A 16,105-nucleotide genomic window follows, 5' to 3' on the forward strand; every position below is an offset into this window, starting at 1 on the left:
CTGAGTGGCTCTGTGCTCTGGCAGCGCGCGAGGTTACAGTGACGCAGCCGATGCAGGACGCAGAAGCCACGGAGGAGGGCCGCGCCTGCTTCTCGTGTGAGCTGTCCCATGAGGACGAGGAGGTCGAGTGGTCGCTCAACGGCACACCTCTGTACAACGACAGCTTCCACGAGATCTCCCACGAAGGCCGTCGCCACACGCTGGTGCTGAAGCGGGTTCGGCGGGCCGACGCCGGCCTTGTGCGCGCCTGCTCCCCCAAGGTGTCGGTCACTGCCCGCCTGGAGGTCAAAGGTGAGGCGTCGCTGTAGGTCCTTGGGGTCCTCCCAGCGCGGGGCGCCGGGGTCCTTGCAGGCCGAAGGTGGCGCTCGCTCACCTGCCCACGACCTCCCCACAGCAAAGCCGGTGGTGTTCCTGAAAGCGCTGGACGATGTGTCCGCGGAGGAGCGGGGCACGCTGGCCCTGCAGTGCGAGATCTCAGACCCCCAGGCCCGCGTGGTGTGGCGCAAGGACGGGGTGGAGCTGGTCCCTAGTGACAAGTACGACTTCCTGCACACCGCGGGCACGCGCGGGCTCGTGGTGCACGACCTGAGCTGGGAAGACACCGGCCTCTACACTTGCAGTGTGGGCTCCGAGGAGACCAGCTCCAGAGTCAGCGTGCATGGTGCGTGGCTATGCGGGCTGGGTCCAATGGGAGGGTCCCGGTCCTGGAGGCCGGGGCGGATGCAGGGGCGGGTCCGAGTCCAAGGGGCGGGTCCGGGTCCATGGGGCGGTCCGGGTCCAGGAGGCAGGGCCGGGTCATGGGGGGGGGGGGGGGGTTTGGGGGGGGGTCCGGGTCCATGGGGCGGGTCCGGGTCCAGGGGGCGGGTCCGGGTCCAGGAGACAGGTCCGGGCTATGGGGCGGGGGCGGGTGCAGGGGCGGGGCTAGGTCTAAGGGGCGGGGCCAGGTCCTTGGGGCGGAGCCAGGTCCAAGGGATGGAGCGGGCTCCAGGAGGCAGGGCCGGTCCATGGGGTGAGGGCGGGTGCAGGGCGAGTCCGGGTCCATGGGGCGGAGGCGGGTCCAAGGGATGGAGTAGGCACCAGGATCAGGGCCGGGTCCATGGGGCGGGGCCGGGTCCAGGGGACAGTCTGGGTTCAAGGAATGGAGCCGGGTCCAGGGACGCGTATGGGTTCATGGGGCGGAGTTGTCGCCAGGGGCGAGGCCGTCTCTAGGGGCGGGTCCGGGTCCAAGGTAGGGCCAGAGTCCATGAGATGGGGCCGGGTCCAAGGCATGGAGTAGGCTCCAGGAAAGCTGGGCCCATGGGCGAGGCCGTCTCTAGGGGTGGGGCCATCTCAGGGGCAGGCTGGTTGCAGGAACAGGGCCGGGTCCAGGGGCGGAGCCGGGTCCAGGGGGCGGGTCTGCGTCCAGGGGCGTGTATGGGTCCAGGGGGCAGACAGGGCTAGGTCTAGGGGTGTATCTGAGTCCAGGGGCGGAACTGTTTCTAGGGGCGGGTCCGGGTCCAGGAGCGGGTCTGGGTCCAGGGGCAGAGCCCTGTCCACTGGTGGGTCTGGGTCCAGGGGGTAGGCGGGGTCGCGTCCAGGGGCGGGGCCGGGCCCAGGGGTGGGTCTGGGTCCAGGAGGCGGGTCCGAGTCCAGGGGGCAGGCGGGGCCTGCCACTGTGGTGCCCACCCGCTCAACCGTGCCAGGAGCTGCTTTCTAGAGCCCAGGAGGTCAGGGGCAGGCTCCTGGAAGACCAGGCTTGATGGTCCCTAAGAGGCCTAGGTTGCAGACAGTGCGGCAGGGACGTTGAGAAGAAGAGCTCTCGGGGACACTGGGCTGGCCATGAGTGATAGAGTCCCAAGATGCCAGGGATTCAGTGCAGGCTAGTGACATTCAATCTGCATCAGGGGATGTGTGTGGGCAGGTGTGGGAACCACAGAGGGAGCACAGTCAAGGTCGCATTTTGGGGGTGGCTAATGGCAGAGGCCCAGATGTCAGGCATAGGATGCTCTGGAAGGACTTCCAGGCCACACGAATAGCCTGGTGAAGGTGGTTGTTGGCAGGCCACGTTTCTGGTTTATCAAGTTGCCTCAGAAAGGTTGAGCTGCACCATGGGTTACACAGCCAGCAGGGCAGCATTGCCCCCCCTTCCCCCTGGCTTGGAACACACGGTCCCTTCAGAAGTCACTGTCAGCCTAGGCCTGGCCTCCTGTGTGCACTGCTGTCCTGGCCCAGCTTCTCTGGTCCAATTCTCTCTCCTGCATGTGCATGGCAGGCTCGCTCCGCAGTCACCCTGGGATGTGTCCCTGGTGGTCTGGCCAGGGTTTGAGGTGAGACAGGGAATGGGGCAGGGAAGCATGGTGAGTTTGTTCTGGAGCTGGATGGCTCCTTCATTCGGGCCTGTCCTTCACCTCCTGGAGCTTTGAGCTGGCCACCACCATGGACAGTGAATGTTCTCCGCACAGTGAGTGTTCTGTAGCAGATAGGAGGGTGGCCACGCTGGTTTACACTCACAGCTCTCTGTGATCCATACAACAGGGTTCGGCCAGCTGGAGACATTTGCTTAGCGGGGAGTGGGACTGGGGAGGGAGGGAGTGAGGTCTTGCCCCTTGTGGGGTCTGACCTGAGGCAGCAACGGGCTTGACAGTGCCAGTGTTAAGAGGCTGGTGTCCGAGGGCCTGGCCGGCATGACCACCATCTTCCGTGGCCCACAGACCTGCACGTGGGCATCACCAAGAGGCTGAAGTCGGTGGAGGTGCCGGAGGGCCAGAGCTGCACCTTCGAGTGTGTCCTGTCCCATGAGAACCCCAGCGATGTGGCCATATGGACAGTTGGCGGGAAGACAGTGGGTGGCTCTGGCCGCTTCCGGGCCACACGCCAGGGCCGCAAATACACCCTGGTTGTTCAAGATGTGGTTCCTGGAGACGCTGGGGAGGTGGTGTTCTCCGTGCGGGACCTCACCTCCAAGGCCTCCCTCATCATCAGAGGTGGGCACCGTGTGCAGGGATGGGGGCCTGTCTCCACTGGGTTGAGGGTGGAGTGGGGCCTTGGGCCAGAAATGGTGCTTCTGGGGACAGTCCCCCAGTCCCCAGGGAGCTCCCCTGTTGGAGGCCCAGAAGCACCTGCTGGGGTGCAAGGGGTGTCTGGTCATCTCAGAGAGCTCACTCTGTGGGGCGAGAGCCTCCAGTCTGTGGGCAGGAGCAGGGTTGGGGGTCTGACAGCATGGTGGCCCCTAGGGCTCACTGCTCACTGAGCTAGTGAAATCGCCATTGGCATTCCTAAGCTTGTGTACCTGGTATAAATACTGGTGCAGGTGGGTGATATTCAATTCACAGCTGGCAATGGTGGTGGCCACGCTTTGAGTCTTGGGGCTCTGAGTGATACCAAGGTGTGAGGGTCTGTGGTCTCATATCTCCCCTCCCAGGCCCCTGCCTTGTGACTGTGGGGCCTCTTGAACTCCAGACCCTGAGGCCCCAGAAGGTCCTGTGGTCTCCACCTCTGTAGTGCTTGCCCTGCCCTCACCCTAAGCACAGCTGGGGTGTGGCCATGCCTCACGGGGGCTGTTCTGCTCTCTGCTCTCTTCAGAGAGGCCGGCAGGTATCACGAAGCCTCTAGAAGACCAGCAGGCTGCTCCAGGTGAGGATGTGGTGATGAGCTGTGAGCTGTCTCGGGCCGGGACCCCGGTGCGCTGGCTAAAGGACAGGAAGGCCATTCGCAAGAGTCAGAAGTATGACCTGGTCATGGAAGGCACTTGGGCCACTCTGGTGGTCCGTGCGGTGTCGCTCAAGGATTCAGGAGAATACACGTGTGAGACAGAAGCTTCCAAGAGCACAGCAAGTCTCCGTGTGGAAGGTGACCCCACAGGAGACCCTGGGATGGGTCCCCTGGCCTCTGTCCCTCCCTCCCTGCCCATGGTGGGGGCTGTTCCCTGTCCAGAGGGGCTGGCATGGGGTCTGCACAGCCCTCAACCTCCACTTCTTCCTACTGCCTCCCAGAAAAGGCCAACTGGTTTACGGAGGAGCTGACCGACCTGCACGTGGAAGAGAAGGGCACAGCCGTGTTCACGTGCAAGACAGAGCGTCCCGCAGCTGTGGTGATCTGGCGCAAGGGCCTCACAGAGCTGCATGCCTCTGGGAAGCATGCACCCAGCCAGGAGGGCCTGACCCTGAGGCTCACCATCAGCGCCTTGGAGAAGGCGGACAGCGACACCTACACCTGTGACATCAGCCAGGCCTGTTCCCAGGCCCGGCTCCTGGTGCTAGGTGGGGCCCGGTGCCATGCTGGCCGGGGGTGTGGTTGGGAGTAAGCTTTGTTCAAAGTGGGCTTGGAGGCTGTCAGGGACCAGCCTCAGTTTCCCCATCCCTGGGAGCTTGGCCCTGGGTGGTATTGTCTCTGAGGTCCTACTAAAGGGACACAGTGTGAAAGAACACGTGTCCTCATGAATTCACGCAGTTGTTTGCTCGGAACCTGTGTGCTGGAATGTGCCTGGCCCCCACATCGGGGCTCTGCAGGGAGTATGGCCTGGGGATGCCTCCAGGTGCGAGGAGTAAAAGTGTGGCAACAGCCACAACTGTTTTCACAGTCCTACTTCTTCTTTTTTTAAAAATATTTTTTAATGTTTATTCATTTTTGAGAGAGAGCGAGCGAGCATGAATGGGGTAGGGGCAGAGAGAGAGGGAGACACAGAATCCGAAACAGGCTACAGGCTCTGAGCTGTCAGCACAGACATGAGGTTTGAACCCAGGAGCTGTGAGATCATGTCCTGAGCCAAGGTTGGATGCTTAACTGACTGAGTCACCCAGGGGCCCTCCTATTTCTTCTTTTAATCCATGATTTAATTGCATTCTGTGACCTTGGGGATGGACGTAGGCAGGTGTGGAGAAGAGTTTGGGGAGAGGGGGGCTCGCTCTGACCCACCCCATGTGCTCTGAGAAGGACCCCAGAAGTGGGCTTGGGGTTCATCAGTGGAGCCAAAACTCGCACGTGTGAACAGTTGAGCTCTGATACATTTGCTGTGCTCTGGGTTTCATCATTCTGAGCCTTACTCAGTCCAGCTGTGAGCCCACCCCCAGTCTTGGGGAGTGCCCCTTTCCCTTGGCAGCTGGCTGCAAGGGACCGTGACTTGCTGGTCTGTGCCCTGCAGGCCGGAAAGTGCTCATCACGGAGGATCTGGAGGACATGGAGGTGCGTGAGGGCTCCTCGGCCACCTTCTCTTGTCGCATCTCCCCTGCCGACTACGAGCCTGTCCACTGGTTCCTGGACAAGACGCCCCTGCACCCGAATGAGCTCAATGAGATTGAGGTTCAGCCAGGTGGCTACCACGTGCTGACCCTGCGGCAGCTGGCGCTCAAGGACTCAGGCACCATCCACTTTGAGGCAGGGGACCAGCGGACCTCAGCCACCCTTCGGGTCACAGGTGGGCTGTGTGCCCAGTGCCGGCATGGGGCCTGGTCCATAAGGCTGAGGGTGCAGCCTTGTAGAAGGCAGATCTTGGCTGTGTGCAGAGCATGGTCCTGGGGCTCACAGACAAGGTGCCCGGCCCACAGATCCCGGGGAGGTGGGGCTCTTTGAAGGTGATTGCGGCATGTGGTATGCAGAGCTGATCCCTCAGTCTCCAAAGTGTGGGCTGGGCCATGCCAGGCCTGCTCTGTATCCCCGGCAGCCCATTTGTGACCCCAGCCTCATGGGGCAGGGGCCCACACGTCCTGAGTTTTCCTCTGCACCTCCAGAAAAGCCAAGTGTCTTCTCCCGGGAGCTCACGGATGCCACGGTCACAGAGGGGGAGGATCTGACCTTAGTCTGTGAGACTACCGCCCCAGACAGCCCCGTGTGCTGGACCAAGGATGGAAAGACCCTGCGGCCATCAGCCCGGTGCCAGCTGAGCCAGGAGGGCCACCGGGCCCAGCTGGTCATCAAGGGCACCACTGTGCAGGACGGTGGGCGCTACAAGTGTGAGGCCGGGGGCTCCTGGAGCAGCTCCATTGTCAGGGTCCACGGTGAGTTCCTGGGCTCATGTCCTACTCTCTGTGTGGGGGGAGCCTGTGGCCCCCCCTGTGCATGTCCAGGTGTCTGCTGCTTTGGTAGAGTTGACCATCTTCCACCTGTGTTTCCTGACCAGCAGTGTCTGACTTGCTTCATTCCTATGTCTTGTTTTCTGACATCTCTGTGTCCCCTCCTCCTGGCTTGGTTCATCTCCAAGTGTCTCAGCATAGGCCACATGACAAATACCATGGATCCACAGACCAGCTAAACCATGGACATTTACTGTGTCCCAGTCCTGGAGGGGAAAGTCTGAGATGCAGGTGTGGGCGGGGCTGTTTCCCCACTGAGGCCTCTCTCCTTGGCTTGCACACACCGCCCCCTGCCTATGTCCTGGCTTTGTTCTCTGTCTGTGTCCTCAGCTCCTATGTGATCGCTCAGATACGTGGGATTCGGCCCATCCCAATGACCTCAGGTTACCAAAATCACCTCTGTAAAGACTCCATCTCCAAACACAGTCACATCCTGAGGTTCTGGGGGTTGGGGCTCCAGCATATGAATCGGGGTGGGGGACACAGTTCTCTTCCCAACCGTTTGCCCCCGCCTCCCCCCCCCCCCCCCCGCCGGAGGACAGAGTTTTGGAGTTCGCTGCCCGTAACCCCCAGTGTAGAAAGGGCGAGGTGGGCCTGCCTGAGCCCTCTGGCTGCTGTGTCCTCAGCTGTCCCCAACCCCAGGGGCCCTCAGCTGGGGTGCAGGATGGAGGGGTCGAGCCAAGCCTGTGCCTGCTTGCAGCACGGCCGGTGCGGTTCCGTGAGGGGCTGAAGGACCTGGAGGTGCCGGAGGGTGGAGCTGCCACACTGCGCTGTGTGCTGTCATCCATGGCTGCGCCTGTGGAGTGGCGCCGTGGAGATGAGGTTCTGCGGCCCGGAGGCAAGTACAGCCTGCGTCAGGAGGGCGCAGTACTGGAGCTGGTGGTCCGGGACCTGCGGCCCCAGGACACCGGGCAGTACTCCTGCCACTTCGGGGACCAGATGACCTTGGCCATGCTCACAGTGAAGGGTAAGCATCCGTGCCTGCCTTGCCCACATGCTCCTTTCATCCCTGTGGGAGGTCAAAGGTGACATTCCCTGTTGGGCCCTGTTGTAGCCCTGCCTGCTGAGTTCATAGGGAGACTGAGAAGCAAGGAGGCTTCAGAAGGGGCCACAGCCACGCTGCGCTGTGAGCTGAGCAAGGAGGCTCCCGTGGAGTGGAGGAAGGGGTCTGAGACCCTGAGAGCCGGGGACAGAGTCAGCCTGAGGCAGGACGGGACCATGTGTGAGCTGGAGATCCGTGGCCTGGCCGTGGCAGATGCTGGGGAGTACTCGTGTGTGTGTGGGCAGGAGAGGACTTCAGCCATGATGACTGTTAGGGGTAAAGACCACGTGTGGCCAAGCAGTCGTGATTTGGTGTCCAGTTGACTTTGTGATGTCCATCTGCTCTCATTCCATGTTCATGTTCTTTCTCTCCCACATTCTCTGGTGTCACCCTCCACCCGTTACTCTGTGGAATCTCTCCCCTTCCTGGGCTGTTGTATGAACTGTGAGAAGCCAGTATCCCAGCCACTTACCACTCCTTGCTCACTGCTGGTCCTGTTGTTCTGTAGAAGTCTGTCTTGTCATCTGTCCCGTCATGTACCACCACCCCCCCAAAATCTCCAGAGAATATGATCTTCTATGTCTGACTCTTCCCAGCCCTGCCTGCTGAGTTCATAGGGAGACTGAGAAGCAAGGATGCCACGGAAGGGGCCACAGCCACTCTGCACTGTGAGCTGAGCAAGGAGGCCCCTGTGGAGTGGAGGAAAGGGTCTGAGACCCTTAGAGCTGGGGGCAGAGTCAGCCTGAGACAGGATGGGACCATGTGTGAGCTGGAGATCTGTGACCTGGCTGTGGTGGACGCTGGGGAATACTCATGTGTGTGCGGGCAGGAGAGGACGTCGGCCACACTGACTGTCAGGGGTGAGGACTTTGTGTGGTCATGTGGAGCAGTGTCTCCATGTCTCAAAAAGCTGTGTCATGTCCTGTTGTTCTGCCCTGGTTGCCATAGGGTCCTTCTGCCTCTCTGCCTCTGTCTCCTGCATCCTGCAGCATGAGTCTCTAGCATCTGCTTGTGTGAGGCTCATCCCAAATAAACTGCAGAGAATAAGGTTCTTTCTGCCCTCAGGGGGTTACATCTCAGGGAGAAATGGGGGGCATCCTACACTACAACTGAGGATTACAGACTTCATGAGCTCTCTGGAGGGAACGTGCCACAGAGGAGCTAGGAACTAGATCGAAGCTTGGCACTCAACGCAGCGATACTGAGAGGCTGACTGAGGAGGGGAGCCAGGAAACACATGCAGGGACATGGAAGAGCTGTGTGTGGGGGGGTGAAGTGTGGATGTGGAGGGTGGATGGAGGCAAGGTCAAGGTGTGCAGAGTGAGGTGGGGTGAGGTGAGATGAGTTGGGTTTGGAGGTAAGATGTGGTGAGGTAGATGTAGACTATGAGGTGAATCATGTGAGGTGGGTGTGGAGGGTGAGTGAGGTGAGTTTATGTAGAAAGTGTGTGAAGTGAAGTGAGGCTATATTGGGTGTGTAGCGTGAGTTGAGGGGAGGTCTGTGTGTGGGGGGGGTGAGTTGAGTTGAGGTGACATGAAGTCTGGGTGTAGATGCAGAGATAAAGTGAAGTGAGGTGATAGGTGTGGAAGTGAGATTAGATGGGTGTTGAGGTAAGGTGGATGGATGGGTGTGAAGGTGAAGGGTGTTGAGGTGAGGTGAATGAGAAAAATGAGGTGAGGTGAGGTGATTGTACAAGTGAGGTGGTGTGGAGGTGAGGTGAGATGGATGAGGTGAGGTGATGTGAGGTAAGGTAGATCAAGAAGGTGAGGTAGGTGTGGACATGAGGTGAGGCAGGTGTGGGGGTGAGGTGGGTGAGGAAGGTGAATTGAGGTGGATGAGGTCAGGTGAGGTGGATATGGAGGTGAGGTGGGTGAGTGTGGAAAGTGAGATGAGGTGGGTGAGGAAGGTGAGGTGGGTGTGGAGAGGTGAAGTGTATGTGGAGGTGAGGTAAGGTGGGTGTGGAGATGAGGCGAGGTGGATGAGGTAAGGTAATGTGAGGTAAGGTGGTCAGGAAGGTGAAGTGGGTGTGGACATGAGGTGAGGCAGGTATGGAGGTGAGGTGAGGCAGGTGTGGAGGTGACAGTGGGTATGGATGGAATGTTGCGGGTGACGGAGGGGAAGGTCATGTGTGCCATGCCCAGGGAGACAGGGGGACATCCATGTGGAGGTGGGGTCCAGGTCTTATGCTGACAGGTGGGTAGGTATGCTCACAGCATTGGCAGGAGGTCTTTTGGGAGTGGGGCATCTCAGACATGGTGGGATTCAGGATGCAGGGCAGGACAGGAGGGCTGGTCCAGGGGTTAGGGATGACAGGCCCTGTGAGGGGCAGGTGGGAGTCCCTATGCAGTGGAGCTGCCTGCCATGGGTCATCCTGCCTGCTGTCCCCGAGGCCCTGCCTCCAAAAGGCAGCTGTGTTGCCAGGTTGATATCTGTGGCCATTTCTCATTTGCTCTCTGTGCGTCTGTCTGCTCCTCTCAGGCCTGACAACCCCTACACCAAGGTCCTGGGGCCTGAGCAGGCTCTGGGAGGAACTTGTGCAGTGGTGCGAGGGGCCCGAGACCCTTGGGAATAGGGGCTCAGTACAGGCCCTGCCATGGTGTGGCTGGTGGCTCCCTGATGGGACCAGGGTCCTCAGGGGCCCTTATGGGGGCCTGGTCACTTCCTGCAGGGAAGCAGATGAGACAAGGTAGGATGAGGCCACTCCCCACATCCCGAGGGTATCCTAGGAGCACCCGGGCCCCTATGGTGCTTGAACTGTGTGGACGAACATAGCATCTTTGCCATAGGAGCACTGGGTGACCTCATGGAGCATGGGTGCCCTCTAGTCTGGGAGCAGCTGTCAGAGGCTGCGGCCATGATGTGGTCCAAGCAGGGCAGCCTGGGGTATGTGAGGTGGATGAGGGACCTGGGACCTTGAATCTAGCATCAGGTACAGTCTGAGACAGGATTGACCATGGAAGATGCTGGCAGATGTCCCCGTTGGCCACTATGTCTATCTGTTCTGTGGGCACTATGACCATTCCCATGCATGTGTCCATGTCCTGAGGTCCACTGTGGATGCCAGCTCCTCTGTCTCCCTGCTGCCCAGCCCCCACACACTGTGATCCACCCATGTGTCCATGTGTCCATTCTTTGATTTCCTATTTGATCCAGGATGCATTTCATTGTTGAGTGTCCACATCCTGACTTCTTAAGTTACTTGGTCTGATGCTCTCTGTGTCACCTTGTTCCTCCCCAGCCCTGCCCGCCAAGTTCACAAAGAGCCTGAGGAAGGAAGAGGCCACAGAAGGGGCCACAGCAAAGCTGCGCTGTGAGTTAAGCAAGGTGGCCCCCGTGGAGTGGAAGAAGGGGTCTGAGACCCTCAGAGCTGGGGACAGAGTCAGCCTGAGGCAGGACAAGACCGTGTGTGAGCTGGAGATCCATGGCCTGACCATGGAGGATGCTGGGGAGTACTCGTGTGTGTGTGGGCAGGAGAGGACATTGGCCACACTGACTGTCAGAGGTAAAGATTGCATGTAGTCATGTGGCCCTGTGGCTTGGTGTCTGCACACTGTGACTATGTCACCATCTTCTCCCTGTCAGACTCCGTGGGCATCTGTGCCTCTCCAGCTGTGTCCTCCTGGGGACTCTAGCCTTCATCTCCCCATCCAGTATTTGTCCTGATGTTTGTGTCTGGGCTTGTGTCTGTCTTTCCTGGGTCATTTGCCTCCTATCCACCCTGTGCTCCGTTCACTCATTCATGCTGTGGTCCTGGGCAGTTTGTGTGGTGCTTGTGGGTGTCTTGTCCTGGACATAGAGTCCCTGAGACAGTCTGGAGTCCTCCTGATCCTTGGCTCTCCCCAGCCCTGCCCGCCAAGTTCACAAAGAGCCTGAGGAAGGAAGAGGCCACAGAAGGGGCCACGGCCACTCTGCACTGTGAGCTGAGCAAGGAGGCCCCTGTGGAGTGGAGGAAGGGGCCCAAGACCCTCAGAGCTGGGGACAGAATCAGCTTGAGGCAGGACGGGACCATGTGTGAGCTGGAGATCCGTGGCCTGACCATGGATGATGCTGGGGAGTACTCATGTGTGTGTGAGCAGGAGAGAACATCAGCCACACTGACCGTCAGAGGTAAAGACTGTGTGTGGCCATCTGAGTGACTTCCCCCTGCCTCTTGGTCTTTGCTCCCCTGTGTCTCTCAATGTTGCTGTCTCTCCAGGACCACACAATAGCCATGTGGAGCATCCCACAGTCTCACACTAAGAACACACTGGTCAGTCCTGTCCAGGCCCCGGGGTGGATGGTACAGGGACCCCCAGGCAAACATGTACAGATGGGCATCACAGTCCAGCAGAATGGCCCGGGGCTCCTGGCCTGTGATTGGGCTGTGGATGGGCACGCATCCTGGGACCAGCTGTGGGGCTGGGAGCATGTCACACACATGACGGATGTGTGGAGGAGGACTGAGGGCAGCATTGGGGTGTTCAGAGATAAGGTGGCCAGACAGGCCAGGCCCTCCTTTGTCTGGTGACAGGGTTTGATTGCCCTCTGAAGGGCTCTGTCCCACTTGGCTTGGGCTGCAGGACAAACACTGTCACGGGTCCCACACTCGTAGTGGCTGGAAGTCTGAATCCAGGTGTTGGGACCCAGCAGCATCCGTCCTTAGAGTGTACACATTGTCTCCTCCCATGTCCTCACGTGGCTGTCCCTTTATTTGTGTCCTGATCCCCTCTTGTTAGGATGCCAGCATGATTAGATAATGACCCGCCCAGTGACTTTCTTTACCCTAATTACCCCTCTGAAAGGTAATCATATTTCCATATGTGCTCATATTCTGAGGTCTCAGGGGCACAACTCCAGGATACAATTTTCTGGTGGGACAAGTCTGTGCGTGACACTCTGCCCTCTTACATCCCTGGAAATGCATGTCCTTCCCACGTGCAGCATATGCACACCCTGTCCCCAAGGCTCCAAAGCCTTACCTGAGTCCAGTGTCACCACAGAATCCAGAGTGTGATGGAAGCATGTGCACCAGGTTTGGGTGACACTCAAGGTGGCTTCCTCTCAGCTGTGAACCTGCGAGGTCAGACTGCACACCTCCCAAACGCAGCCGCAGGACATGTACCAGATACGCATTCCTGTTCTGAAGGGGAGAAACGGAAATGAGGGAAGAGGTCCCTGGTCCCTGGAGGCACGACACTGGGCAGGAAAGACTCCTGGATTTTAAGGCTGGACAAGGAGCCTCTGGCTCAATGCTCTGTCCTCTGGGCCCACAAGTGGTGCCATGGGCTGTGGGTAGATGTGGCCTGGCCTGTGGATTCCATGCTGTGGCGGCCCTGCAGCCTCTGAATTTCCCTTGCTTTCCTCCTTTGCTCTTCTTGACGAGTGATACGTGTCCACAGCTGGGCAGCTCCATGGGTGCATCCCATAGGACCCCTGGAAGTCTGATGGTTTCCTCCATTTCAGCCTTCGCCTCTCTGATTCAGGCGTGGCTGTAGCATTTCTGCATGCTCTCCAAAACTTTGTTGGTCTCCCATGCAGCTCTCAGGAGTGTGGCTCATCAGACCAGCCTTCCGCACACCCTGCCTGGGCAACCCCATCTCTGTTCCCGGCTTCTGCCCTGCTCTTACCTGTGTTTCACCACAAGGAGTGAGAAGAAATCAGGCTGCTCCCTCAACTCTCTTCTTGGAGATCTCTCAGCTAACCAGTGCAAGTTCACTGCTCACAAGGCCCACCTTCCACAGATTCTGGGCAGAATTCATCTACCCACAGACTGGGCAGAATTCATCCAGGTTCCTTGCTACTTCCTACAGATACTACTTTTCCTGCAAGTGTCCAGTCAGCTGTTTCTCATTGCTGATTTGGGCCTCACCAGAAGTGCCGTAATGCCTATACTGACCCCTGCTCCCATGATCTACTCCAGGCAATCTAGATCTATCCGGCTGTCTGTCAAAACCCAGCCTTCACTCAACATCAGTTCCAAAGCTGGTTCTAGAACTTGAGGTCTTTGTTATGGCAGGAAATGCTCCTGCTATCAAAACAGGCATGACTGAGATATAGAGAAGTGGCCTTGACATTGAAAACGTGTAGTCTCCCAGTCCTGGAGGCTGGAGTCTGGGATCCAGTCAGGACAGGGCTGGTTCCTCCAGAGTCCTCTCATTGGCTTGCAGATGACTGCCTTCTCATGTCCTGTGTCTTCACGTAGCTGTCCCTCTGTGTGTGTGTGTGTGTGTGTGTGTGTCCCAATGTCCTCTTCTGATAGGGATCCAGTCATATAAGATCAGGGCCCACCCTAGTGACCCCCTTTTACCTTAACCACCTCTTTAAAGACTCCATCTCCAGCCCTGTTCTGAGGCCCCCTGGGGCCTTGACATGAATTTGGGGTACGGAGGTCACCCCACAACATGGTGTGACTAGGGTGGACACTGGTCACCTATAACTTTTGGACCTAATTGTGCCTACAGTTGGAATTCAGGTGACAAGGGCCCAGGGGGGTGGTTAAAAGGCCATGGCTGCATCCATCATAGTCTTGGAAATCTGAGCAGGAGAGTGAGTGTCTGGTGGAGTCTGGACAAGAACATGTGAGGTGGAGCAGAGAGGGCCTAGTGTGGGTGGGGATAGTGTGCAATGAGCCCAGGTGTGGGCAGCAAGAGACGGATGCCCTGCTTTGGCTGGGAAACATGGGGTGAGAAGCAGCAGTGGAGCAGTGAATGTCATGGCCACGAGGTGCCTCATGGGCATTCTTCCATGAAAGAGACATAATGTCATGTGTGAGTGGGAGGAGCCTGGCTTCAAGCTCAGTGCCGGTGAGGCCAGAGCTGGGCTAGTACGAAAGGTCGGGGTATGAGGATATTGAGAAGATATGACACCTGGAAAGAGGCAGTCCCTGGGTAAAATGCCCCTCAGGGCAAGATGCCAGAGGCCATTGCAGTCGAACATGAGCTGATCTGCCTGTCCTCCTCCATACTTCTGCTTTGTTGATCCTGAATGTTCACGTCATGCCCCAAATCCTCCAGAGGGATTGATGACTTCTATCCATCTGACCCTCCACAGCACTGCCTGCTCAGTTCATCCAAAATCTGAAGACCCAGGAAGCCATGGAAGGGGACACAGCCACACTGAACTGTGAGCTGAGCAAGGCAGCCCCTGTGCAGTGGAGGAAGGGGTCCAAGACCCTCAGAGCTGGAGACAGAGTGAGCCTGAGGCAGGATGGGACCATGTGTGAGCTGAAGATCTGTGGCCTGGCCGTGGCAGATGCTGGAGAGTACTCATGCATGTGTGGGCAGGAGAGGACGTCGGCCATGCTGACCATCAGGGGTAAAGACCACATGCAGCCAAGCAGAGCTGTGATCTGGTGTCCAGTTGACTTCATGACATCCATCTGCACTCATTCTGTTTTCACGTTCTTTCTCTCTCACATTCTCTGGTGTCACCTCCCTTGTTACTCCATCGAATCTCTCCCCTTCCTGGGCTTTTGTGTGAACCACCGGAAGACAGCATCCCAGTCACTTACCCACTCCTTGGTCACTGCTGGTCCTGTTGTCCCATGGGACTCTGTCTTGTCCTCTGTGCTATTGTGTCCGGCCCTCACCAATCCTCTGTCCTGTGTCTGACTCGCCAGCTGTGCTAGCCAGAATCATACACATTATGAAGCTTGAGGAGCAACCAAAGAGGCCATGGCCATACTGTGCACAGGACAGCCTGAGGGAAACCACAACCCACAGTGTGTGCTCAACACACTTAGCACATGGCCTGTGTCCATTTCTTTGTCTTTTCTGTGTTGCTTGTGTCCTGTCTCGTCCATGTGCTCAGAGATCGTGACTGTGTCTGTGTCTTTCTGACCATCCCCAGCTGTGCCCGCCAAGTTCACAAAGAGCCTGAGAAAGGAAGAGGTCACAGAAGGGGCCACAGCAAAGCTACACTGTGAGTTAAGCAAGGCATCCCCTGTAGAGTGGAGGAAGGGGTCCGCGACCCTCAGAGCTGGGGACAGAGTCAGCCTGAGGCAGGACGGAAACATGTGTGAGCTGGAGATCCGTGGTCTGGCCATGGAGGATGCTGGGGAGTACTCATGTGTGTGCGGGCAGGAGAGGACATCGGCCATGCTGACTGTCAGGGGTAAAGATCATGTGTGGCCACGTGGGCCAGTGTCTTGGTGTCTGCATGTTGTCCATTATTGCCACCTTCTCCCTGTCAGACTGTGGGCATCTGTGTGTCTCCAGCTGTGTCCCCCTGGGAACTCCAAGCCTCCATCTCCTTGTCAAGTATTTGTTCTGGTATCTGTGTCCAGGCTTGTGTTTGCCTCTCCTGGACTGTTTCCTCACCCACTCTGTGCTCCATTCACTCATTCGTGTTGTGTCCCTGGGCAGTTTGTGTGGTGCTTGTGGGTGTCTTGTCCTGGACATAGAGTCCCCAAGAGAGCCTGGAGTCCTCCTTGGCTCTCCCCAGCCCTGCCCGCCAAGTTCACAAAGACCCTGAGGAAGGAAGAGGCCACCTAAGGGGCTACAGCCATTATGCACTGTGAGCTGAGTAAGGCGGTCCCCGTGGAGTGGAGGAAGGGGCCCAAGACCCTCAGAGCGAGGGACAGAGTGAGCCTGAGACAGGATGGGATGGTGTGTGAGCTGGAGATCTGTGACCTGGCCTTAGCAGACACCGGGGAGTACTTGTGTGTGTGTGGACAGGAAAGAATTTCAGCCACGCTGTCAGGGGTAAAAACCATTTGTGACCATGTGGACCAGTGGCTCGATGTGGGCACATTGTGACCATATCACCATCTTCTGTGTAGGACTCGTGGGCATTTGTCTCTATTCAACTGTGGTTTCAGGGTCTCCTGGATCCTTATTGTTATCCAGCACATGTCCTGCTGTTGGTGTCAGTCCTTGTGCCCCTTGTTTGTGCAAGGCCATTTGCCCCCTCCTGTTGGTGCATGTGTATCTCATAAGCCCCATGGCCCTCTGCAGTTGTGGGATCCTTGTGTGGGTACCATCTTGGACACAAGTGCCCAGAGAGCCTACTGAGCTCCCTGCTTCTTGGCTGTTTCCCA

General features: G+C 58.1%; 1 pseudogene; it reads left to right on the plus strand.

Annotated features, from left to right (window-relative positions):
* The window catches only part of LOC125917296 (obscurin-like), a 39,042-nt pseudogene extending 23,190 nt beyond the window's left edge, over positions 1–15,852 (plus strand).
* The last annotated feature ends 253 nt before the right edge of the window (positions 15,853–16,105 follow it).

The sequence above is a fragment of the Panthera uncia genome, unplaced genomic scaffold (assembly GCF_023721935.1).
Source record: "Panthera uncia isolate 11264 unplaced genomic scaffold, Puncia_PCG_1.0 HiC_scaffold_1662, whole genome shotgun sequence".
Lineage (NCBI taxonomy): Eukaryota > Metazoa > Chordata > Mammalia > Carnivora > Felidae > Panthera > Panthera uncia.